We start from the raw sequence: 25438 nt of genomic DNA on the forward strand, positions 1-25438 counted from the left end.
TCCCAGAGTTGGGAATAGAATTTAGTAACTCTAATACATAATAGCGAGAGTAAAATTTCTCAGCTGGTTGCAACTGTCCTATGCTATTCTTTTGACGCAAACCAACCATAAACTTTGCCTAAGGTAAGTTGGATCTATATTTTAGAAGCATATGATAATAGAAGCAGCACCAAACAGCAAACAAATATTTCTGACCCATAGAGTTTTTGAGCTTTTGAGAACAAGAATCTCTCTTTGAGTAACTGCAGTTGTGAACAGCCAGCAGAAATTTGATGCTTTTCTTTATCATCAGGTTATGTGTATGTGATAAGAGACATGTTTTCACTATTTCTCCATTTGGAAAAAAATAAAATGTTTTCTAATCATACAACTGTAATGTATATTTCAACCAATTTGAAGAATCTTCAGGTAAAAGAGAGGAAAGGGAGAGGGAGAGGGAGAGGGAGAGGGAGAGGGAGAGGGAGAGGGAGAGGGAGAGGGAGAGGGAGAGGGAGAGGGAGAGGGAGAGGGAGAGGGAGAGGGAGAGGGAAAGTGTTAGGTGCTGCACCTCGGTCAGCACAATCCCAAGCATGAATGGATCAGGCTGGACAATGAATCAATTGAGAGCAATCCTAAGGATAAGGACATGGGGGAGTCAGTTATGAGAAGCCCAACAGGGACATCAGTGTGCACTTACAACCCAAAAAGCCAACTGTATCCTGGACTGCATCAAAAGTGTTGCAATTTGAAGGAGGTGATTCTCACCCTCTCCTTTACTCCTGTGAGACCCAACCTGGACTACTGCATTCAGCTCTGGGGTCCCCAGCACAAGAATGACATGGACCTGTTAGAGCAAGTCCAGAGGAGGGTCATGAGGATGATCAGAGGACTGGAGCATCTCTCCTATGAAGACAGGCTTAAAGAGTTGGGGTTGTTCAGCCTGGAGAAGAGAAGGCTCTGGAGAAAACTTATAGCAGCCTTCCAGCACTTAAAAGAAGTCTAAAAAAAAGATGTGGAGAGACTCTTTACCAAGGAGCATAATAACAAGACAAGGGGTAATGGCTTTAAATTAAAAGAGTGTAGATTTAGATTTGGTATTAGTAAGAAATTCTTTACCCTGAGGGTGGAGAGACACTGAAAAAAATTGTCCAGCAAAGTTACATCTCTGGAAGTGGTGAAGGACAAGCTGAATGGAGCTTTGAGCAACCTGGTCTAGTGGAAAGTGTCCCTGCCCATGGCAGTGGGGTTGGAATTAGATGGTCTTTAAGGTCCGTTCCAACCCAAACCATTCTATGTCTCTATAATTATAGTCAGAGATTACAGCTTTCAGATGTCCAGCTAAATACAATGGCATCTAACAAGGAGTTATCTATCACCACTCTTGAAATTTCACATAAAAACACAACAGCACTGGTTTTGGTAACCTTTATTAGTTGTTCTTTTATATGTGGTTAAAATGCATTGGAAAGAATGATCGTTCATTAACAGCCATGCTTACTTAAGAGATCCTATATATGAAATGTATAGGAGAATCCATTGAAATGGCTGTTATGAGCATTGAAATTTTAGGACTAAGCCTAGTCAGAGTTCTGATTGCTCTGCTACTGTAAATCCATTGTCCATCCAGAATCTGTTTCAATCTTACTGCATTTACCTTCAGTAAATGTAACTCTTTTAGGAGATATTATGGAATATTTTCCTAAACATTTATTACTAATGGAAAATAAATTAGCCACTGTAAAAAGGTAAGTATATTACTGTCCAGGCTAATTAGTAATGTGTTTCAAGCTGAGCAAGCAGATGGCAATATATGAATTCTTAGTCATTTATTTTAAACTATTTTATTCAATATTTCTTGTAATAATGTTCTCTGGTACAATGAGGATAAAAATATAGCACTCCTATGTTGCCCAACCTTGTTTCCAGCCTCCATACACTTTCTTTTTCAGCCTAAGCTCTAGAAGATCCCTGCTCAGTCAAGCTGACCTTCTGTTCCACCTTCTTCACTTCCAACATTTTGGAATTTCCTTTTTCTGTTTTCTTAGGAGGTGGTACTTAAAAATTTACCAGCACTGATGGACCCCAATGTCTTCAAAAGCAGTTTGCCAGTGTACCTTACAAATTATACATTTACCAGTGTATAACATTGAATGTACACATAAACAAATCCACATGTATATATCCAATTATATCATGTTAATTTCCCATATGTTCATTTTCATTAAAAATTCACCACCCCAATAAGTCATTTACTGTCCTTAATTCTTAACATCATTTCTGCAAATTTTCTACAGTCATACTCACCTCATGGATTTTGGTAGGCAAAAACTCATTTAGTCCGCAATTCCACAAGAACAGAGGTATGTCTATTTTCATATATCATACATTTCATTTTTTTTTACTTTATGACATCAAAATAGACCCTAAACTTCACCATAAGCTGACATTAAAAACAAAATCAAGGCTACTATTTTCTACAGTATATTAATACAGTTATTTTTTTTCTTTCATTACTACATTTGAGAACTTTTCAATACATATTCATTCAATCATTCCAGTTAAATAACTTATTTTTTCTTTGTTCATTTGTTGTTGTTTTTGTTTGTCTGTTTGTCTTTTAAGGTTGTGATAGAGATTTTGTTTTTTTAATAAATACCTTTTTGTTGGTTCTCAGAAAGCTAGCTCCTGCTGTTGCTTGAAATCTCGTGCACAATTCCACTTATACAATTCTCTAAATTTTTCTTCCATTTCACTAGTAATGGAACAGAAGCAAATAATTTAGGAATAGTACAAATTTTCTAAAGCTGTCAATACAAATATAGAATCATTTATATGAAGTATAAATTATTTATTCTTTTTTCGCAGATAACATTGTTTCCTAGGATTATAGTGCCATTAAAATCAGTTTACTTTTACATGTTAATAAAAGATATCCTTCTTAGTGTGATATTTATCTTAGTAATTGTAGTTCACTTTTCATTTTGAGACATATGGACAGGAGAATCATTTTATGTGTTGGAGTATTTAGGGGTTGAGGTTTATCTCATATATTTTTAACTTCCTCCTAAGTCAGCAGAGAGGAATAAACACTTTAAATGGCTATTTATGCCATCCAAAAATAGGCATATGTGACATAATAAAATGACTCATTCTTTAATGGTGACTATTTCCACTTACTTTAAAAAAGTCTAGGTAGACATAGAGCAAATATCTAACTTTCAGATGTCTGAAGTTAGAATAAGTTAATCCTATTATTTTCCTACAGAAAGATGAAATTTTGATCAATTATTTTACTCGTGGTCATAAAGATATTGATTATGAGAACAATAACTTGGCAGTGGAACATCTGTCAAACTAAAAAAAAAAATCAGAAAAAATCTTAATCTTCACACAGCCCTTCATATAAACTTTGAACACCATAAAGACATAATGAAGTGAGCATGCTTATAATTTTAGGACAAGAGGGAATGACCTCAAGTTGTGCCAGGGGAGGTTCAGGGTGGAAATTACGAGAAATTTCTCAGAAAGAAGAAATTGGAACATTGGAACAGGTTGCCCAGGGAGGTGGTGAAGACACCATCTCTGAGAGCATTTAAGAAAAGGTTGGACGTGTTACTTAGGAACATGGTTTAGTGGGTGACAGTGATGGTAGGAGGACGGCTGAGCCAGATAATCTTGGAGGTCTTTTCTAACCTTGATGATTCTATGATTGTATCATAATAGACACAAAGTCCCAAATCAAAGTGGGAGATGTGGTGTTTAACTTTCATGGTACCTAGAAATTACCCAAATCAAAACACAAGACAGTAAGAAACAGGACTGCATGTGTGTGGTTCGTTAAAAGGAAAAAAAAAAAAAAATCTAACATATTACTTACAGAAATTATTCAATATTCCCTGGCCAAAAAGAAGATCAATAACAGCTGAATATCTAACCCCAATCTAGTTAATGAAGGAGAAGAGAAACTTGCAAAAGGATATGGATGCCTTAAAAGCTGATACATTTATCCAAGTTCTTTAGATGATTTTGAGCAGCTTTCACTCAGTGGTTTCTTTACCTCATTTTTCAGAGTTATTTTCAGAGTTATTAAGAAATGCTACTCAAAATTAGAAACTGAAGGCAATCTTTCTGCTTACTCAGCTCCACCTTTGATATAATAATATTAGTACCATTTGTTGCTGCAATACCTTTTTATAAAATTCAAGAAATAAAAATCTACAATATTGTAGACATTTACGTGCAAACTGTAAGGAAACATTTGCAAATGCGCCTTTCTCTTTTCATGCTGAAACACAAAGGAGAAATGCACACAGCAATGATAAATGTTTACTGACAGTTGGGAAATCTAATAAAGGGGTAGAGGAAAAAAAGAAGGTACAGTGTTGCAATTTTGCTGTGGCCCAAACGGCCTTTAAAATATCAAGGGGCCTTTCTCCTCTACTCCACATACACACACAAAATAAATAAATAATTAAATAAATCAGTGAAATAAAGTTGTTTTCTACAGTGCTGAACTTTAATAACATTTCTCTAAGATATCTCACTAGAGACTTGGCATTTGACAGAAGGAGTATTTGACATTTTCCCATTCCAGAGTCACAAGGAGCTCTTGTGAGAGCCACTGGCTCTTGACCAGTCTTTGCACTCCTCTGGGACTTCCACAGCTCAAGAACCCCTCCTGTACATTGCAGTCCCCAGCTCTGCTGCAGAACACACCTGCTTTAGGGATGATCACCTTAGTGAGTGATGGGTTTTCATCCCATTTAAACAGCAGCTCCTACCTGATCCTTTGGCCACAGCTTCAGCCCTCACATTAATGAAATAATGAAGCTTTTTCACACCTTTATCCAGAACTCTTTCCTTTTAGAATAAAGTAGCTAAAGATATCATAAGCCACATTTTGGAAGGCTATACACAGAACATGCATCTTTTAAGGCAGTATGAATCCAGATATAGAGGTCTTCAGCAGCAATTTTAGGCACAACTTAATGTGTGAGTCAAAAGTCATCTTCACTGACCTATTTAAATGTTCTGAAAATTAAATTACAATTAGTACTAGTGTTCTTTATATATATCCAGGATATGATTAATTTGCTTCACATAATAAGTTTCCAAGACAAATTGAATACTTGGAGTATGAACATTGACTAATTTCCAGAATATTCTAAAAAGCTAGATTTTATTTTCTGTGGAGATTTTGAAATCATTTTCTCCTTTATGCACAGAAAATCTGTATATGCTTTTATGAACTGGAGCACTCCAGAAATTCATAAATAAAAATGTTGAAACAAAATTCAGACAGATTTGATCGAGTATAGTTGGACATACAAAAATAACAAATTTATTCTAAATTACTCAGTGCTGTGGTTTAACCTGCCAAGCAGCTGAACAGGCACTCACCCTCCCACACAGCAGGGGAGACTTGAAAAATAAAATAAAATAAAATAAAATAAAATAAAATAAAATAAAATAAAATAAAATAAAATAAAATAAAATAAAATAAAATAAAATAAAATAAAATAAAATAAAAATGTGCGGGTTAAGACAAAGGAATAATAGGACAGAAGAAAAGGAAGGGAAATTTAATAATAATGGAATATACAAAGCAAGTAATGCAAGTAATGCATAATGATACTGGTCACCAACCACTGACCAATGCCAAGCCCATCCCCAAGTAGTGACAGGCCCTTCCCTAGTCACTCCTTCCAGTTTGATGGTTCAGTATGATCATTTGCGATATCCCATTGGCAGTTTGGGTCAGCTGTTTTTATTCTGTCCCCTGCCAGCAACTTGTGCATCCCCAGCCTTCTTGCTGGCAGGGCAGCATGAGAAGCAAAAAAGTCATTGACTCAGTGTAAGCACTACTCAGCCACAACTAAAACATCAGTGTGATGTCAACATTATTCTCATCCTAAATCCAAAATACAGCATTGTGCCAGCTACTATGAAGAAAATTAATCCTATCCCAGCCAAAACGAGGACATTCAGAACTCAGAATTCTTGATTTTACAACACAAGCTCTTTTATTGTTTGCTTTGATTCTTTTGCACTCAGAAATATCATCCAAACATACAATTACCAGAGAATGTTAGCTTCCCATTTTCCCACTGGGTATTTTAAGTGCAAAATATTTCAACAAACTCCAGTTCTGAGTTTAGAGGAATTTAGGACTTCCATGGAAATCAGGAAGATGTTTCTTATAAGGAATCACAGTTATTGGAAGTCCTGAAACTTGCAGTCTGTTTTCAGGGGAAGAAATGAGTGAATGTGTGACATACCCAGACAGTAACACCTAGCCACAAAGCAATCCCTCCTTTGCTTACCTTTCCTCTGCCATTTCCTCCAAGAGTGATGATAGACCTCCTTCCTGCAGGACCAATGATAGACCTGTGATCTTTTGTAGTGGCAGCAGATGATGGAGCAGGATGCACTCAAACATCTGAAACAGCACCGAATATCCTTGTACAGCAGCTAATCAGTCCACAGATGTCTCATTTTTATATGGTTAGGGCTCAGTTCAGCTACCCAAAGATGACTAACAACACCATTTGCAACATCCCAGTTTTGCGACTCTCCCATACAAAGCTGAAAAATATGGCAGCAGATGTATAAGCACCACAAACCTACGCATGAGAAACTGAATCAAATTCCCAGTTACCATGCTGCTTAAATTAACCCAGTGTTCCAAGACATATGTTCAAATCTTTTCCTAAAGTATATCAATGTAGCTGATTGCTTTATGCATTTTATCGCCTGAATATCAATTATCTAGTACAAAGTTTAAATAATAATCTTAGAATGTTTAAATAATAATCTTAGAATGTTAACAACCTTTTACATCTTTGTAGTGGCATGTACACAGGTATAAAAAAAAAAAAAGCTACCTGTAAGTTATAAAGAGAAGTATAGTTTTAAATTGTATATAACTGCAGAATATTGACATTGAAAAGGAAATGTTTTATTGTTCTTGTATTTTCTGTCTTCACTAGGCATGAAATTTGTATTTTGAATGAAGTTAGTCTAATCTGATGTAAGAAGAAATACTTACACCTTTCCTTACCTCATGAAGTAAGCAGCAACATGTTTAAACTACATGAATCATTCAGACTCATTTATGTTATTAATGCTGTCATTTCTCAGTATACAAATACTTCTTGATCAGCTGTACACCTTGAAACATTTAGAACTTGTAAAGAATCAAACTGGGATATTGACAGATGTTTCTCTAAGTCCTCAGCAACAAAATGAGCAGTTTGAATCTCTGTGAAAGAATTTACATTTTTATTTTTAAGCTGTAGCAGTGTTCAAAAGTTTTTCATAAAAGACATATATATTTTTATTCAGAAAATATCTGGTTTTGTTTGTTTATTTGTTTGTTTGTGGGGTTTTGTTTTTTCCAGTATGAAGGCTCAGCTTCATCACTGACTAGAAACATATGTTCCCAGGCTCCTTTGTAATTTCAGCTCCAATTAAAAAAGCATAGCACCATGGAAATCAGATTGACAGTTTTCTACCCTATGATAGGTGGTTATTATTTTGATAGTTTGTATGGTCTGTCTTTAAATGAAAGACAAAACTGTAACAATGGAAATGAATATGACCACTGGGAAACTGTGAAGAAGCTTCTGTATTGATTATGAGTTTTCTAGCTATTATTTCTGAAAATAGATACCAGTTTCTAAACAATTCTTCTCTCCATTCATTATGAATAAGTATTTCAATTTCAGCATTGACTCATTGACTGGATTGGTTTCAATATTTGCAGTCAAATACTGCTTTATATTATTTGTCATATTTCTTGAGTTTTATGATTTCTCTCCATTGACTATAAGATAAAATATTGCTTTCTATATTGTAGGTTACAGAGGTTCTGACTCTGGAAGAGATATTAATGCCTGAAAAATGAAACCATCTTCTTCCTTCCATTTCACAAGATTAATGATTACAAAGTACTGAGGTAAGTGTATCTTACACTATGTATGGAAGAACATAATCCATAGAAACTGTACATCTCAGCCAGTTTACCTACAATTTTCTCTTCTTACATTTGCAAATTGAACTGGTTTTACATTCATTTGTGCAGCAGGTGAAGAACACAATAGTGTGTTTTGCTTTGTCTGATTATTTGTATTTCCATCAATTTACAATGAACACAGAAACATTTTAATTTATTTAAAAGCAAGAAAAAAAATCAATTTATAATCTATTTAAGTAAAATTTTGCCCAATTCCACTCTTGGATCCCGAATAATTTTCTAATTTATCCATTTTCAATGGCCTTGATTTTATTTTTTTTTTTTATTTTAATTTTATTCCTTTTGCAGTATTCTGAGAGTTAGTGTCTTATCTAGTTCAAGTTCCCATTTTTGAAGGTTCCAAATTTCTATGTAGGAAATACTATTCACTGCAGATGATAAAGCCATTAAAATATTATGATGTATCCAATCCTGTACTGCTCCATGTGCAAGATGAATACTAAAAACATCATTAACTGTGGAGACAGAGTTAACAATCACTTATTGGTGATTATGTAATTAATTAGGTAGTTCCTGCATATTAACATTTTTAATCCAAGTGTATATTTTCTGTTATGTATCCAAAAACAAATATTTATCAAACTGGAAGTCCAATTTGAGTCACTTTCTTAAGTACCTCCTAACCAGGAATTTGTAGAAAATGAGACTTAGGCCTGTAGTCTGTGGTGGTTCCACTTGAGTGGGCAGCCAAGCTCCACCACAACCACTCTCTCACTCCCCTCCTCAAAGAGGAACAGGGAGAAAATATGACGAAAAGGGCTCAAGGGTTGAGATAAGGACAAGGAGATCATGTAGTAATTATTGTGATGGGCAAAGCAAACTCAGCATAGGGAGACAATAAGATTTATTGCTTATTACTAACAAGCCAGAGAAGTGAGAAACAAAGCAAAGAAACCAAAAACACCTTCAACCCCCATCCACCTTCTTCCACCTCCTCCCCCCAGCAGCGCAGGGGGACGGGGGAATGGGGGTTATGGTCAGTCTACAGCGCTTCTTCTCTGCCGCTCCTTCTCGGTCACTCTCGTCCCCTGTGCTGTGGGGTCCCTCCCAGTGGATGCAGTCCTTGATGAACTGATCCGGCATGGGCTTCCCACAGGTAGCAGCTCTTCCAGAACTGCTCCAGATATGGGTCCGTACCACGGGGTCCATCCCTCAGGAGAAAACTGCTCCAACCTGGATCCCCCATGGGCGGCAGCTCCTGCCAGGTCACCTGCTCCTGTGCTGTCTCCTCTCCACGGGCTACAGGTCTGGCCTGGAATCTGCTCGGGCAGGGGTCTTCTACAAGCTGCAGCCTCCATCAGTGCAGGGCCACCTGCTCCACCGTGGTCTCCTCCACGGGCTGCAGCGTGGAACCCTGATCGACTGTGGTACTCCATGGGCTGCAGGGGGACATCCTGCTTCACCATGGTCCTCACCAGCGCCTGGAGCACCTCTTCCCCTCCTTCTTCACTGTCCTTGGCGCCTGCAAGTCTGTTCCTCACTCCTGTCACTCTCCCGGCTGCTGTGTGGTGCAGAGTTTTTTCCCTGTCTTAAATATGATTTCACAGAGGCGCAAAACAACATTGCTTATTGGCTCAGCTCTGGTCAGCAGTGGGGCCCTTACCAAACATGGGGCAGCTTCTAGATTCTTCTCACAGAAGCCACCGCTATGGCCCCCTGCTACCAAAACCTTGCCACATAAACCCACTACATAATCATGACTCACAATCATTTTACATTTTTGTACTGCAGAGGAATAGAATGTACTTTACCACGCACAAGACACTACTGTCTTCACCCTTCTGTTAAGGTTTTTTTTCTGTTTTTATGGATAAAACTACCCTTAAATTATGTTAAGAATAGAGGTCATACTAACAACAGCGTTAAACTTATATATAAAAGGGTTTGGGTTTAGTCTCAAATAAATAAATAAATAAAAACAAAAAAATCATGTATGTGTTATTTCTGTTTCTTGACATTCTACAAAATACGCTATTACATACTTAAGTAAGTCTCATATCCACAGTTCTTTCTCTGGAATACACTGGCAGCAAGGACATTCTGAAAGTTTTTAAAAGAGTTAGTCCTTCTATAAAATCTATGGGAACATCTCATAACAGTATGATAAGCATCAGGGATTTCCCTCAAACTGGTCTTTCATAACAGAAATGTACATCCACCTCCTCTGTTTATATCCCAGTGTTCTCACTCAGCAGAAGAATTAGAAGAAAATCTTGATTCGGGGAGAATTATATTTGTGTGGCATAATATTACTTCTCAAACTAATATTTCAAAAGAGTGTGGTGAAATATAATTAATTCTCTTAATACAGAGAGTCTCTGTAACATTGATTAAATGAAAACAGTTTCATTCCAACATTTTCTCTTGTGATCAACTCTAGGGAACTTCTTAACACAGAAATTAAACCAGGCACATCAATGATTGTCTAATTCTTCATTTTCAGGACAGACTTGATGTGGAGAAAAAGTTCCCTACAACAAAATGAAACATTTCTCTTCAACATCTACAAGCTCCTGAAAAATCAATCAATCAATCAATCAATCAATCAATCAATCCCTGGAGCCATGGAGGTATAAGTTATATTCTGTCTAAAAATAAATAAATAAATAATGAAAATTTAAAGAATTCTGCTAAAATAGAAAATTAATTAGAAATAAACACAGAAGGCTCCTTTATGTAATTTTAGATGGAAAGCTACTCTTTATGATTTTTTATGTCAACGTTATAATGTATTGTCTCCATCACATTTATTAATATATTTGTCCCCAAGAACTCTACTGGCAAATGGAATTATTATAGAAGGCAATTAATCTAACTGTTAATGATGGAGAACTTATCAAGGTAAATATACAGAAAGAGGGAAAAAATTAAGTGATGTATTAAAGATGTCCCTACTATTGTAACTTGGGGAAAAGTTCTTGCAGTCCAAGCACATATTTTTTAAATAAATAAACCCATATATGTTCAGATCACTGGGTATGCTGTCAGCAAACATCACTCAAGGATGCCCACTTACTTCTAACTGCCCAACTCTCCTCCAGCCACCCGTCATTTCCTGTTCACACTTCCACACAATATATTGATGTCTCTGCATTCCTTCTTCATGCCTTTTTCTTTATAGATCTTTCTCATTACACTAAATGATGTTCCTGGGCATAAGGTGATATTACAAGATAGATTGGATAGCTCTGATCTCTTTTTTGCCTCAAAGGGTGCAAAATTGTCAAGAATATTTGGCTTCAACAAAACTTAAAATCTTTATGCAGAAATAAAACACATTTTTGTTTGGTATAGTCTGAGTTATAATAATACTGTATTTCCATTAAGTTACTTTTTTTCAACTACAGCATAAACAATCAAATCAACAAGATAAAATGATGAATGCTAAATGATGAACTTTGTAAGAATACCTGAGAGAAAGTACATTACAACTAAACACATTAATTTTATACTTCATAGATTAACCTTTACTGAAGCTATAAAACCAATGAATAATAAAGCAAAATTTTCCAACATACTGTTTTATGGAAATTCACGCAAGACATACAAAGCCTAATTGTTAAGCAAGATGTTTGGTTTTGGTGACAAATGACCTGAAGCATAAATACTTTGTTACTATGCCTCTGTGCCTGGAAAGGTCATGAACTGGATCCTCCTGGAAACTATGCTAAGGCACATGAAAAACAAAGATCGTTGGTGACAGCCAACATGCTTTCACTAAGAGCAAGTCATGCCTGAAAAATTTGGTGGCCTTTTACAATAAGGTTAGAGCATTGGTAGATAAGAGAACAACTGATGTCATCTACCTGGATTTGTACAAAGCATTTGATGCTGTCCTGCACAACATCTTTGTTTCTAAATTGGAAAGACATTGATTTAATGGATGGACTACTCGGTAGATAAGGAATTGGCTGGATGGTGACACCCAAAGACTTATGGTTAATGGCTTGATGTCCAGGTGGAGACAAGTGACAAGTGGTGTTCCTCAGGAGAGAGTACTGGGACCAGTACTATTTACCATCTTTTTCAGTGACATTGACAGTGGGGTTGAGTGCACCCTCACCAAGTTTGCCAATTACACCAAGCTGTATGGTAATATTGACACTCTGGAGAGGCGTGCCATCCAGAGAGACCTTGACAGGTTTAAGAGGTGGGTCCATGTGAACCTCCTGAAGTTCAACAAGGCCAAGTGCTAGGTGCTGCACCTTGGTCACCTCGATCCCAAGCATGAATACAGGCTGGATGATGAATCAATTGAGAGAAGCCCTGAGGAGAAGGACTTGGGGGTGTTGGTGAGTGAAAAACTCAATGTGAGTTGGCAAGGTGCACTTGCAGCCCAGAAAAGCAACTCTATCCCGGGCTGCATCAAAAGAAGCATGGCAAGCAGGTCAAGGGAGGTGATTCTTGTCCTCTACTCTGCCCTCATTAAACCCCACCTGAAGTACTGCATTCAGCTCAGGGGCCCCCAGCACAAGGAAGATGTGAAGTTATTAGAGTGAGTCCAGAGGAGTGACACAAGGATGATCAGAGGTCTGGAGCACCTCTCCTATAAAGACAGGAGAGTGTTGGGGTTGTTCCACCTAGAGAAGAGAAGGGTCTGGAGATACCTTATAGCAAACATTCAGTACTTAAAGGGAACATATAAGAAAGATGGGGAGGAGCTCATTATCGGGGAGTGTAATGATAGGACAAGAGGTAATAGCTTTAAACCAATTTACATTAGATGTTAGGGAGAAATTCTAACACTCGGAAGGTGGTGAGGCACTCGAACAAGTTTCCCATAGAAGTTGTGAATGCCCCATCCCTGGAGGTGTTTAAGGCCAGGTTGGATGGTGCTGTGAGCAACCTGGTCTAGTGGAAAGTGTCCCTGACCATGGCAGAGGGGGTGGGAGGTGGGGTGGAGGGTGAGGAATTAGAAAATCTTCGAGGTTCCTTCCAAACTATTTTATGATTCTATGCTATGATAATTTTCCTGGACATACAATTAATCTTATGGTAAAAGAACTTGAAAAAGTCTAATATTGCAACAAACTGTGAGAACAAATTACAAAACATGTTTAAAGCATATTAGATAAACATCAACAATATCTTAGAGTAATAAAGTATTAGCTGTTAACTGTTATTTCAAGGTTCAGGTACTCAATGGAAAAAATTAATTGGATAAATCCTTGTTTACAGCTTCACACCAGTATGTACTTAACTGAGAACCAATCTACAAATATAACATGCAAGAAATAAGGTTGCAGCCCTTTCCTGTCTTTCCTGTACTTTTATTGTTGTTGTTGTTGTTTTATTTTTATTTTTATTTTTTATTTTTATTTATTTATTTATTTATTTTTATTTAGTCCTTGAATCCCCTTCTGACCCATTTTTTTATTTAACAATGTTGAAATATCCATACTTCTAGATACTGAAGGCAAGTGCTTAGTATGCACTTTAAACTCAGTTTGGAAGCCTAAGTATACCTAGCTCTGCACCAAAATGACTGTGTGCTTGGGTTTCATAAAGCTACTAGCACAAGTTCCCTTAAGGATATGAAGTACTGGTGCTGCACATCTTAGGAAGCATTGTCAGTTTTCCTGAACTGGCCATTGAGTCATATTTATTTTATCAAAGCCCTCTGGTGATCTAGAAAGTAAGCATCCCTTTAATTCAATTACATAGAGGGCATAATTCTCTGTACATGCAGTGTCCTAGAGCACAACACTAGCTCACTAGCTCAAAATCTACATCTTAACGTTCTAAATAGAGCATTTGCTCAGGTTTTGAACATAATTGTACCTGAGAAGTATTTGCCTGTACAATTTTGCTTTCCCAGAAAACTGTTCTAGTCACCAACCAAAATAAATAAATAATTAAATAAATAGATAAATAAAAAAAAACACCAACAACATCTTCTGTGTCAGAATGTTTGGTTCCATTGAAATGATGTCAAAGTTCTGCTAAGAGTGAAAATAAGTGGATGCAGATCAAATGAACCTGCCTTTATATCCTTGTTGGTAAGCAGAGATTTGAAATATTTCCTTACTCTATTATTTTACCTCTATGAAAATGCACTTTTCTATGTTAAAAACTAAGAAATTAGATAATGCAGTTCATCTCAGAGCAGTGATCTGTTTCAAATTGTTTTCTGGAGCAGCATGAGATGATGAGAAATCAGAGCTCAGTCCTTGAGATCATTCACATTTTTTAATGTGAATTTAAGTGCATCTGGAAGTCCAGACTTCAACATGGGAAAGTACATGCAAACCACTTTCTAGGAGTTAATATTTTAACGTTACACAGACCACTGATTATACCACCCACACATAGTGCTGAAGTAAATCCTATTATGACATTTTAAAAGAGTCTGTAATTTGCAGGCGGCTGAAGCAGTTACAGCTTAGAAAAATACTATCAATACATTTCCGACAAAGAAAAGGAACTACAAAACAAAGCAAATATAACAAATAAACAAACAAAGTTCAAGCTCCTGAAAAGATCCTGAAGTACATCAAAACTGCTAAACAGTTCTGCAGATTAGCTGTGCTCTTGTTCTAGGAAGAGGTAATTTTAAATAATCTTGCATAATAATTTTGGGATAACTAGGTTAAGGAAGAACTGCAGTGGTGCAAAAAGACAGAAGAGAGATAGCATAAGAGAAAGAAATGCATAAATATGCATTTATGCATTCTCAGGGAAATCTTCTTGGTATGTCTGAGGCTTGTGTGTTAATCAGTTTCAAAAAAAAATTTTTTTTTTTATTTTTCCAAAGTCAGGGATGAAGTAAGGTCTATGATATTCTCTGTCTCATAATCAGACACAAAACTTTTACAAGTACGTCAGAAAATGGTGAAGCAAAAATGAGAATATTTAGCTTCTGAGCAAAGCATTCATAAGCCTTCTACTTCAAATCTCTGCCTTCTGCTAAATTTTTCATAGCAAACAACTACTAATAGTCTGAACTGTCTAACTTCCCAGTGATGGGAAGATAGATACTTAGGTAGTTAGATGGATAATTCAGTATGGGAACACTAAATTATCCAGCTCTAAGAACTGGAGAGTAAAAGTCTGGAGAGTAAAAAAACACTCTACACTGGAGTGTAAAAGTCTTTATTTCTCGTATAGTAAAGACGCTTCAGAAAAAAGCCTGATCTCAGAGACGTCTATTTGGGTTGTTAGACAATATGGCTTGATAGCTGCGTATCTAATTTTGTTTAATTTAATAAATGGTTTTTGACTTTTTCAGATATATTGGGACCTTGCTGACAGATGACGCACTATGATATACATGTATTTCTGAACAGGCTTCATTTAATACTTAGAGCTAAATCCTCTTTAAAATGAACAGTGCTTTAAATGAAAGCTTTTAATATGGCCAAGAGAATTCTAAAATTTATTCTAGCAATGTCCCTACCGTACTCAGAAAGATCGCAACAATTCAAGGACTGATTTTACACTTAAAGAATCCCCAATATATCTTCCCTCCCTCCTCACCTCCCACAAAGAAAAAAAAAATAAAAAAAATAAAAGAGTAAAAAGGTAAAAGTCTAGCTGAAAAATAAGATATTGAATTAAAGCACATCAAAAATCTTTAACAAAAACATAATAAGTGTCTAAACAAAGCGTGCGTTGGTAGGTAACTGAAACATATTCCAATAGAGATGAAGAAATATAAACTATGAGTCTTCTGGCATTTTTCTCTAGATTTTAGGCCCCTTAGGGACAATCTTTAATAATTCTAACCTATCTGTCAGCATTTTTCATAGCAGACCTGTGGATCTTCACTGATGTAACCAATATACAACATCTTCAAATAGCATTTGAAGTTTTATAACACAGTTGTGGAAAGATGGCTACCTTTGATAATACTAAATAAAGGAAAGCCAGCAATTGATGCCAGTGCCATCGAATGACATAGGCAGACTCCCCGACACATAGCTTAGTGTTTACTCCATCTACGCATAATCTCTATAGGAAATGACCAGCCAGACCAGTCTTCTTTTGTGCCGGTTCATCTTTCAGCATGTGGGATGGTCTGCTTCTGTGCCTTTAAGATTTCCTTCTTGAATAATGTTCAGCCTTCCTGGACTCTTCTGCCCTTCAGGACTGCCTCCCAAGGGACTCTGCCAACCAGTTGCCTTAACAGGCCAAAGTCTGCTCTCTGGAAGTCCAGGGTGGCAGTTTTACCCCTCCTCCTTCCCCCCCCCCTCATCCCCCCCCGCTTACTTTTCCAAGAATCAAAAATTCTATTAATTTATGATCACTGTGCCCAAGATGACTTCCACCCTTTATATTGCCCATAAGTTCTTCTTTACTTATGGGCTAAAAGTCCAGTGGTGCTCCATCCATTGTTGATTCGTGTTCATCTCTTATTAATATGCGAACTATATAGACAAATTAAAGTATGTTTTCACTAATTTTAGTAGTGATGGTGTTCCTGTAGATATGCATCTTATATTAGGAGTATAACTTGACAAGTTGTTTGTTTTTTTTTTTTTTGATTGTATAGTGAACTTCTTGTCCATGAACACAGACTAATTAATAGCCCTGAAATCCTTCATGTATTCACAAAACAAGTATATCATTGTTGCTCAAGTAAGGGAACCACTTTTGCAGAGTATAAAAAGAAGTTAATTTCCTGAAATCCCTTTACAATATTACTAACAACAATATTTTTTTGTTTTTGCTTGAGCAGATTATCTGATATGAACTTCTGTAATGCAAGAGACTAATAGGTCTCATCTGGAGTTCTGGTTCTTAGTACTACATTAACTCAAAGCACTTCAAAATTACAGAAATTTCTCTCTGATCAGAGACCCGATGTTAGCAGTATCTAGCACACAGTGCCATTACAGGGACAAATGATCTGGACAGTATTTATCTAATAAACCTGGGGTAAATTTAATTAATGATAGGTGAGCCGACTGGGGTATTTGCAAGTTCAGTAAAGCATGAAAGGATGTCAAAGTCTTATTAGGACATACTGTTCTCATTCTGGTCTTCTAACAGACTCATCATAGCTCAAACAGATGATACAGAATGCCTTCTTAATATTTGGGGGACAGGGAACACAAACCAAACACTATGCAAATCTGTTACAGTTTTGGTCATCTGGCTCAAATGCTATGTTTCCATTCATTGTTTTAAGATATTAAAAACCTGCTCATGAGACCATTTTAAAAGGCTTATTAGTCTGGGTGGTTAACTCAGCTGAAAACATCCTTATATTTATCTCTTGTAGACAGGACAACACAAGCTAAGCTTCATACTTCGAAATGAATTAAAGACTGGTATTAAATAAGTACGTGCTAATTTAAAACAGTACTTCTTTTTGAGTTGAATAGAGTGGGTGGTATTTATTTCAGCTAACATACAACACCTATATTGTAAGAGACCTTAAGGATACTTGTCAGAATTCTCAGGAAATATTTATATAGTATCCCTGAAGTTTTGCAGTTCATCATCTTCTTTAGTCTAAGCAGAATACACCACATGAATTTAAAAACAGTTCTTAGATTTTCAGAATTTTGTTAGCTAATTTACCTCCTTATGCTTCTGCTCACACAAATCACAAGATTTTTTAAATTATACTTAACATTTTGCAAATAAGAACATGAATACAATTACGATACCAAAGTCTGTCAGACACTGGCCACAAAAACTTGACAGCCTGACAGAAAATTTCAATCAAAAAAGAATAAAGAAAGAAAAATAAAAGAAAAAATATTTTTTTTCTCCAGATTTCTCCTCTCCAAAATAAATATATTTGAATACAAAGAACTAAATATGGAGTCCAATAATGTTAATCTTTTAATCTTAATGTTAATTAAGATTAAATTAACTTAATCTAATGTTAATCTTAATGTTTCACTTTTAAAATGAAGTTTGACACTAAAAGAAGAAACAAAATAAGATATGCCAGAAGAAACTTAGAAAAAAGGCAACTATTCATAAAACCATGTTTATAAATCCTTGTGAGATTTTTCCACATCTGGGATTGTGTCTTGTCAGCTTATGTTCTTGTATGACAATACAATAATTAAAAGGGGAAGAAAGAGACATGTTTACACTGAACTCTCTTACCTAATATTTAAGTATTTAGTGTAGGATGAGATTAATTACAGTTTATGCCAATGTTTCTCATGTTAAATAAATGCTAGGTATAGATAGCTATGCTAGGTATGCTAGGTAGAATGCTAGGTAGAAATAAATCCAATGACATTACATCAAGCTATTCATATCAACACTTCATAGAGTTCACTTCTTTCTCAGCAGAGCTGTACAGGAGAAAGTTAGCTGGAAAGGTTCAAAGCAAAGGCATATAATGAGTTAAAATGTTAGCACTGTTTAGTACTGTCTTCCTCCTTGAACTTCCATAATTGAGCTGTACAAAAATGCTTTGTAGGTGGCTGTTTCTCTCCATTTTAACCATAAATGGAACATACCATAAAAATATTTAGAAACAGGGATTTCCATCACATACATTTAGAGGGAGATGAGATGAATTTCTGATTTACTCAGATGCCACTTGTGTTATTGGCTCATGGAGATACCTGGAGTATCTCTACACTGAGTGCAGTATTTAATTAAGCAAGGGATAGTTGTACTGTTTTTATTTCAAGATAAAAAAAGAGGCCTGAGGGAAGAGGGTTAATTGGCAACCCACTGTCTTTCAACAACTCCTTGAGGGAGGCTGACTTTTATATAATCATCTCTGAGTATTTCTAGGTCTAAAGAAATTAGCTGCTAATGAAACACTACCATTACTTCAAAAGTAGTCACAACAGTTGACTGAGTGCGTACATCTTTACAAATGAGCAGAAATTGTCTGAGGGCTTCTAGAAAAGATGACTGTGGAAAAAAAAAAAAGTGTTCTGACAGTACATTTAAGAGGTTGTGAATATATAAAAAGTTTATAATATATTAATCTTTCTTTACATGTTCATTTAATACTGTATTGGTTTGTTCTGTAGAGTGCCAAATCTTAAAAAAACACCACAAAACACCATGTTAAAAACAGCAGTTTAACATGGTTGCATTAAATAATAATAATAATAATAATAATAATAATAATAATAATAATAATAATAATAATAATAATAATAATAATAATAATAATAAACAATAATAATAATAATAATAATAATAATAAATCTTGGTTTGTATGTTTTTCTTTTACTACTTAAAAAATAAAAACTGGAAATTCAGTGAAACTGTAAATGTTGTTTAGCTGCCAATGTATTTGCTCAGGAATTTGTGTTGGCAAGATTATCTCCCACACAAGGGTACCACAGATCACAGTAACTGGGCATTGGTCAGCTGTAGTAATGATCTAACTGGTAACTGGATAGTTCTTGACTGAATCACTAACAGGATTTTTAATGAATACTATATCAGCACTGGATTGGTATAGTAAAATTCAGCTCTTTCTTGTCTAGCATTTGTTTGCTTCAGCATAAGAATGACAAATCATAGAGCTGGCTGCTGCCATGTTATTGGCTGGGATAGAGTTAATTTTTTTCATAGGCACTCTGTTTTGGTTTTAGAATGAGAATAATGCTGATAACGCACTGATATTTCAGTTATTGCAGAGCAATGATTACACAGAGCCAAGGACTTTTCTGCTTTTCTTGCTGCCCTGACAGTGACTGGGGGTGCATAAGAAACTGAGAAGCAAAAGAACCAGGACAGCTAATCCAACCTGGCCAAAGGGATATTCCATACCATGTGGCATCATGCTCAACAGTAAAACTGGGAGGATTTGACCAGGGCTGCCATTGCTCAGGGCTGGTTGGCATTTCTTGGCTGGTGGTGAGCACTTGCATTTTACATCACTAACTTTTTATTCCTTTTTTTAAAAAATATTATTATTATTAAACTGTCTTTATCTCAACCCACAAGTTCTTGCACTTTTACCTTTTTCAGTTCTCTCCCTCATCCCTCCAGTGTGGGAGCAAACGGCTGTGTGAGTTCACCTTATATGCACTTTCAGCAGGGCAAAAGCCTGCTGAAAATCTGACAAAATTGTTTTCTTTTTGTTATGTCTGATGAATACATGGGGTAAGTGGTAATGTAAGCTCAGAAGAGGATCTGGCATTTTGGCTGTTTCTCTTGTTTCAGAAACAGTATTAAAATGTATGCTTTGCACTAAATTTTGCTTCCATTGCCAGGGGAAAATGCCTTTATGTTCAGCCCATTGTGAGTTTTAATATTCTCTCAGTTTTCCTCCTAACATTTCTAAAGATTGACAAAACAGTATTCCAGGACTTTCATTTATTCAAAATGTTTAAAGAAGTTCTTAAATCCTTTTGAACAGAAAAGAAACAGTTCAGGAAATAAAATGGTGTAATTTGTCAACCTAAGCGACATACAAAATGATTGATGACACCCTGGCTCCACTGAACTTACATAGGAGTTTTACCATTGATTTCAATGAAGACAGTTTTGGAACAGATGTGAACAAATATCTTGTCTTAGCAATTCGTTTTTATGAAGAGAAGAGAAAGCATAGAGAGAACACCATGTTCTTTCATAGAGTGAAGCAATATAATAGAAAAACAATATAAATGGTTTGGAAAAACTAAAAATTAGAGAGAAAAAGAGGTAGGCTATTAGAAACAAAAGGCATTTTTACTAAAAGGAAAAAAAAAAAAAAAGCCTGTGCACATGCATACAAGGCCATCATAGGACTTTCCAAATACTCTTTATTAATTATTTAACAATTCCTAAAAACTGACGGAAGTTCAAAATTTAGGAGAGATTCTTCACAAGACAGATATCACAAAGCATGACCAGTTAGTGAAGAAAATCTCCTAAGATATCTTGACAAACAACAAAGAAAGATTCATGCTTAACTCTTTCATTCTGAATCCTCTTTGGAAGTACCTACCTCTTACAATCTAGGAGTACTAGGAGTCTAGACACTTCAAGAAGTTCTTTGTCACTGGACTGAAAAGTCACCAGGGCAAAAACCAGGTACAAAAAGAGAAGCTTTCTCTAACTCTCCCAGAAAGATGGACAAAAAATTAGGCTACATACAAACTCCACCAACAATATCTCCCAAAATTGAAACTGAGCAACTCTGCAGAAAGTCATCACAGATTCAGCCAGGGCATTACCAGTCCTTACTGGCCATGCCCATTCTACCCTGAAACTTCTCTCCACTTCTGCCCATAGGCCCAGAGGTGACGCACAAGCCCAGACCTGGGCACCTAGACTTGTCCTGTGCTATGCTGTAGGAGTGCCTGTCTTCAGGCCTGCTTGTGGCCCCAGTTCCCTTCTGCTCTTGACTGGATCCCATGGACGGACCCTGGACCTAGTTCATCACCTGCCATGTTGGGAGTTGTCTATGGACCCGGTCACCAGCCCACAGCTCTGTCTTCCATGTCTTCCTCTGGCCCTCAGGACAGTGTCCCAACTCATTCCCTCTTCTGGTGCAGCTCCATTTCTGCAGCTCCCTGAGAGATGCATAGGGAGAAGTGAAGAATAATAATCAGTTATGTCATTCAGTAGCTCACTGGATTCTGCTCCAATTGTTTCTATATTTTTTACAATACTACATGAAAATGAAAAAAGTAGTTTCTGAAGCAACTGAAGTAATTCTGACCAAGATTCAGTTTTATACTTCCTGGATCAACATATTTTTTTTTCATTGTTATTTTTTAAAATACAATATGCTATGGTGGCTTTTGTTTTGTTTTGTTTGTTTTCTGAAGAGAAGTTGATTTATGGACATTCTCAACAGAACAAAAAAGTTACCAAAGAATGAAAAGCTAAAAATACAAAGTTAAAGCCAACAAACCTTGAAAAAAAAAAGTGAGTGAGGGGCTCTGTGATGGTGGCTGGTGGCTGGAGCAGGACTGCGGGTCACAACCCATGTGCCTGGTGCCAGCTGCTGGAGGGCAGCAAAACAGTCTGCCCAGGTGTACATGGGGTGTGCGTGTGCATTTGCTGTCAAACTCCACACTGGAACAGCCATTGAGTAGGTGACCAATGGAGCGGGTGAGAGGGGCTGGGATGTGAACAGGGGTGCTGGGTGGGCAGAGAGGCCGTGCTGGTGCTTGGGGCACCCATGAGTGTGCATGTGCTGGTGAGCCTGGAGGGGCTGTGTGTGTGCCTGCACCAGGGAACTGCTGTTAGTGCCAGCCTGAGAGCTTTGTTTATTTATCTATTCCTGTCACTACTACTGTAATTCTTCCAGAAGTTACTATATAAACGGCTCCTCTGGCAATGGTCTATATATATACACACACACACATATATATAACTCCACCCCTAATTCAAATTCTTCTATAAGACCTTCTTCTACAATGCATATCATAAAACCATCCATGAAGTTGCATCAAATAAACTATCAGTACTTTTCCATATGTAAAAAAAAAAAAAAAAAGTATTCATGTATTCATGTAATACTTTCTGATCACATTCTCCCCCTGTATAACCTACTATGAAGCTCAGAACTGAGGCTTTACTTTGGTAACTGGAAAACATCTAACATACGTTAAATCTTCATGTAGTTTAATAAATAGTAATGAATGATATTTACCCATGCTCAATGTTTTTATCCAACAGTACAATGAAATCTTCAGTTTCAGATAAGTTAATATATTTTCTGAAATAAAAAAGAAATTGAAATAATTAAGTGGCTGGGTTAAACAAACAAACAAACAAAAAAAAAAACACAATATACTTAGGTGAAGACAGATGCATAAAATTCTAGTAAGAAAATGGAAGTGATTTGCTTCAAACATCAAGAACCAAAATGACTAGATTAAAATTGAATGTTTGAGCAAAAAAAAAAATACAGATATCAAAATCTTAAATCTATATGTAGTCACATAGAATAACATTTGTCTTGCCTAAATATACATATCTGGACATTATTTGGTTAATCTGATAATGACTGTATGCTGTCTCCATAGTAAAATGAGCAAAAACATAGGTGCTTCTCAGAGACTTACTCCTGTTTCATGACATCTTCCTAAAATGCTTGGAATTTATTCTGTGGGTACATCTATGGCATTCCACTAATTTCCTCCAGACATTTGTTTCAATTCAACAACTGTTTTTAAACGGATTACAAAAGGGAAAAAAAAAATCTGCTTTTATTTCTGAGGTTTATATTTTGGCTATGTCATATGATGTGAAGGTTAAACTTCCATGTAGTTATAAATGTTTCTTGTGCTGATCGTGTCAGGTCAGCTTATGATGGGTAAACCACAGCCATTGTTGATAGAACCCCATACTCTGTAACTTCTGAACAGAGATGGCAATAAATAATAGTAATAAAGCATAACCTTGCACATAACTCACACATCGTATCATAGTTTGTTATATTCCCTTACAGCTGAAAAATAAAGGTGAGCTTTATTATTTATTTATTTATTTTCCCCAAAACGGGAAAACTGTTTTTAAGCAGGGAAAATATTTTTCATCTTATTAGTTATTGAAAATCATTCAAAACTTTTCAGGTCAAATAATATTCCTATTTCACATTTTCCTTTGTTACAGCAATTATAAAATGACTCATAGAATCATAGAACAGTTTGGATTGGAAAGGACCTTAAAGATCATCTAGTTCCAACCCCCGTTCCTGCAATGGGCAAGGGTGCCACCCACTAGATTGCTTGGGACCTAACCTGGTCTTGAATACCTCCAGGGATCCACAGCTTCTCTGGACAACCTGTTCCAGTGCCTTCACTCTCAGTGAAGAATTTGCTCCTAACATCTAATCTAAATCTTCCCTCTTTTGGTTTAACACTAACTGAAGGAAGATTGTCATGTCCTGTCCCCTGTCCCTGCCCCTCCCCCCCCCCCCCCCATCCTATCACCTCATATCAGTAAAAGAGTACTAGGTTTATTTGTATTGATCTTGCAAAAGTCAGTAACAGTTCTCCATGAAAAGATGGGACTAAAAAATACAAACAAACAAACAAAAAACACCTTGTAAATATAAAATAATTTTTACTGTAAATTTGAGTTGATTTTTTCACTCATCTGGAAAGGATTTCAATTCCCTGCAATTTGTTTAATCGCTCTTTATCTTAGGGAACAGTACATGGAATCAATGTGCTAGCTAAATGTGCAGTTAACATGCTAGCTAAATGTATGATCTAATTGACATTAACTTCTTTCTTTATTTATGTATTTATTTTATTTTTGGTCATAGTCATTCCATACTTATTCCATCCTCTCTTCAGACCAGGAACTGCACTATTGTCAGTGTTTGTGATTCACATCATATGCCAAGTCTTGTAAGATTATTTGATTTGTTATAAAAATAAAAATAAATATTCTTAAGACTCATCAATTTCAGTAAAGGTAACTAAAAAAAAAAAAAAAGAAAAAAGTCCATATAAATACAAAATCAAAATAATCAGAGTTCAGAAAGAAACATAGAAACATGAAGAAAAAAAAAAAAAGAGAGATGTTGATTCATATTTGATTTTGTCTCTATGCTTAAAATATAAAATTTTACTATAAGCATCTTAGACAGATGTTATAGGTACAATATAAAGCTCTGTTTTGTGTGTGTGCATTTTTTTTCCTTTCTGTGGCAAATGATGCATTTGTTCATACTATGTTTAGAACATCAAATAATTTATATGAGGAGAAACCAAATATAAGTGCCTCAGTCAGGCTTAGTTAATTCATTGATAACCAGATGGGGAAGACAGAAAACATTAAATATTATAATTTAAAATGTTCCAGTGTGCCTTTTATAGAAAAAGTAATTGCATGGATGTTAAATATTCACACTGCAAAGTAGTTCTGAAAAATTGCCCATTTTAAATTTGTCTCCCACCAAGTTTCTATTTTCTAACATTACAACACACTCCAAGAAATATTTGGGTTTGACTTGTTCTCTTGATATCAGTGAAGACTGTAACAAAACCATATCAAATAAAAAATATCTCAAAGAATAATCAAGTTTATTTTTCAGTCTTGCTACAAGATGACCACTCTATTGAGCCTGTGATGACTTCACTGTGACTATTCAGTGAGTCTGTAATGCTTCACAATGCAGCTTTTTGATCTATGCTAATCGGTATTCATTATTTGCAATTAAAAACATGTGCTTTTATGATTGCACAAATATTTGATTGTGACAGCTAATTCAACGCTAGCTTTGTCTTCAGTTTCAAAGAAGAAATGTAAACCAATTGAATCACAGTTACGGTAATGACAAAAAATTACTATTAATGATATTGACAATTATCCTATTGCAGTCATAAGTGATCTACATGTATGTAGGCCATACATTTTAAAGTAGTTTCTATCCTGTCATAGTACTGCAATGTAGTTCTGTTAATCTACAAACTCTATTATCTTTTAACTAATCTGTATCTTGTGTAGTCAGTGATGGTGATGTTAAACTTTTTACAGCTTTTAAAACAAAAGTGCTTATTCATCTTATAAATGATATCATCAAGCTTTGAGAGT

General features: G+C 35.9%; 1 long non-coding RNA gene across 1 annotated transcript in view; it reads right to left on the minus strand.

The window, feature by feature from the left end:
• Positions 1 to 20453: 20453 nt before the first annotated feature.
• The window catches only part of LOC119715561 (uncharacterized), a 34771-nt gene continuing 29786 nt past the window's right edge, over positions 20454 to 25438 (minus strand). The window contains exons 5-6 of the long non-coding RNA XR_005262758.2: positions 22542 to 22607; positions 20454 to 21453 (exon numbers count right to left, since the gene is read on the minus strand). This is a non-coding gene — a long non-coding RNA (uncharacterized lncRNA). The remainder of the gene's footprint in view (positions 21454 to 22541; positions 22608 to 25438) is intronic.

The sequence above is a fragment of the Anas platyrhynchos genome, chromosome 1 (assembly GCF_047663525.1).
Source record: "Anas platyrhynchos isolate ZD024472 breed Pekin duck chromosome 1, IASCAAS_PekinDuck_T2T, whole genome shotgun sequence".
Lineage (NCBI taxonomy): Eukaryota > Metazoa > Chordata > Aves > Anseriformes > Anatidae > Anas > Anas platyrhynchos.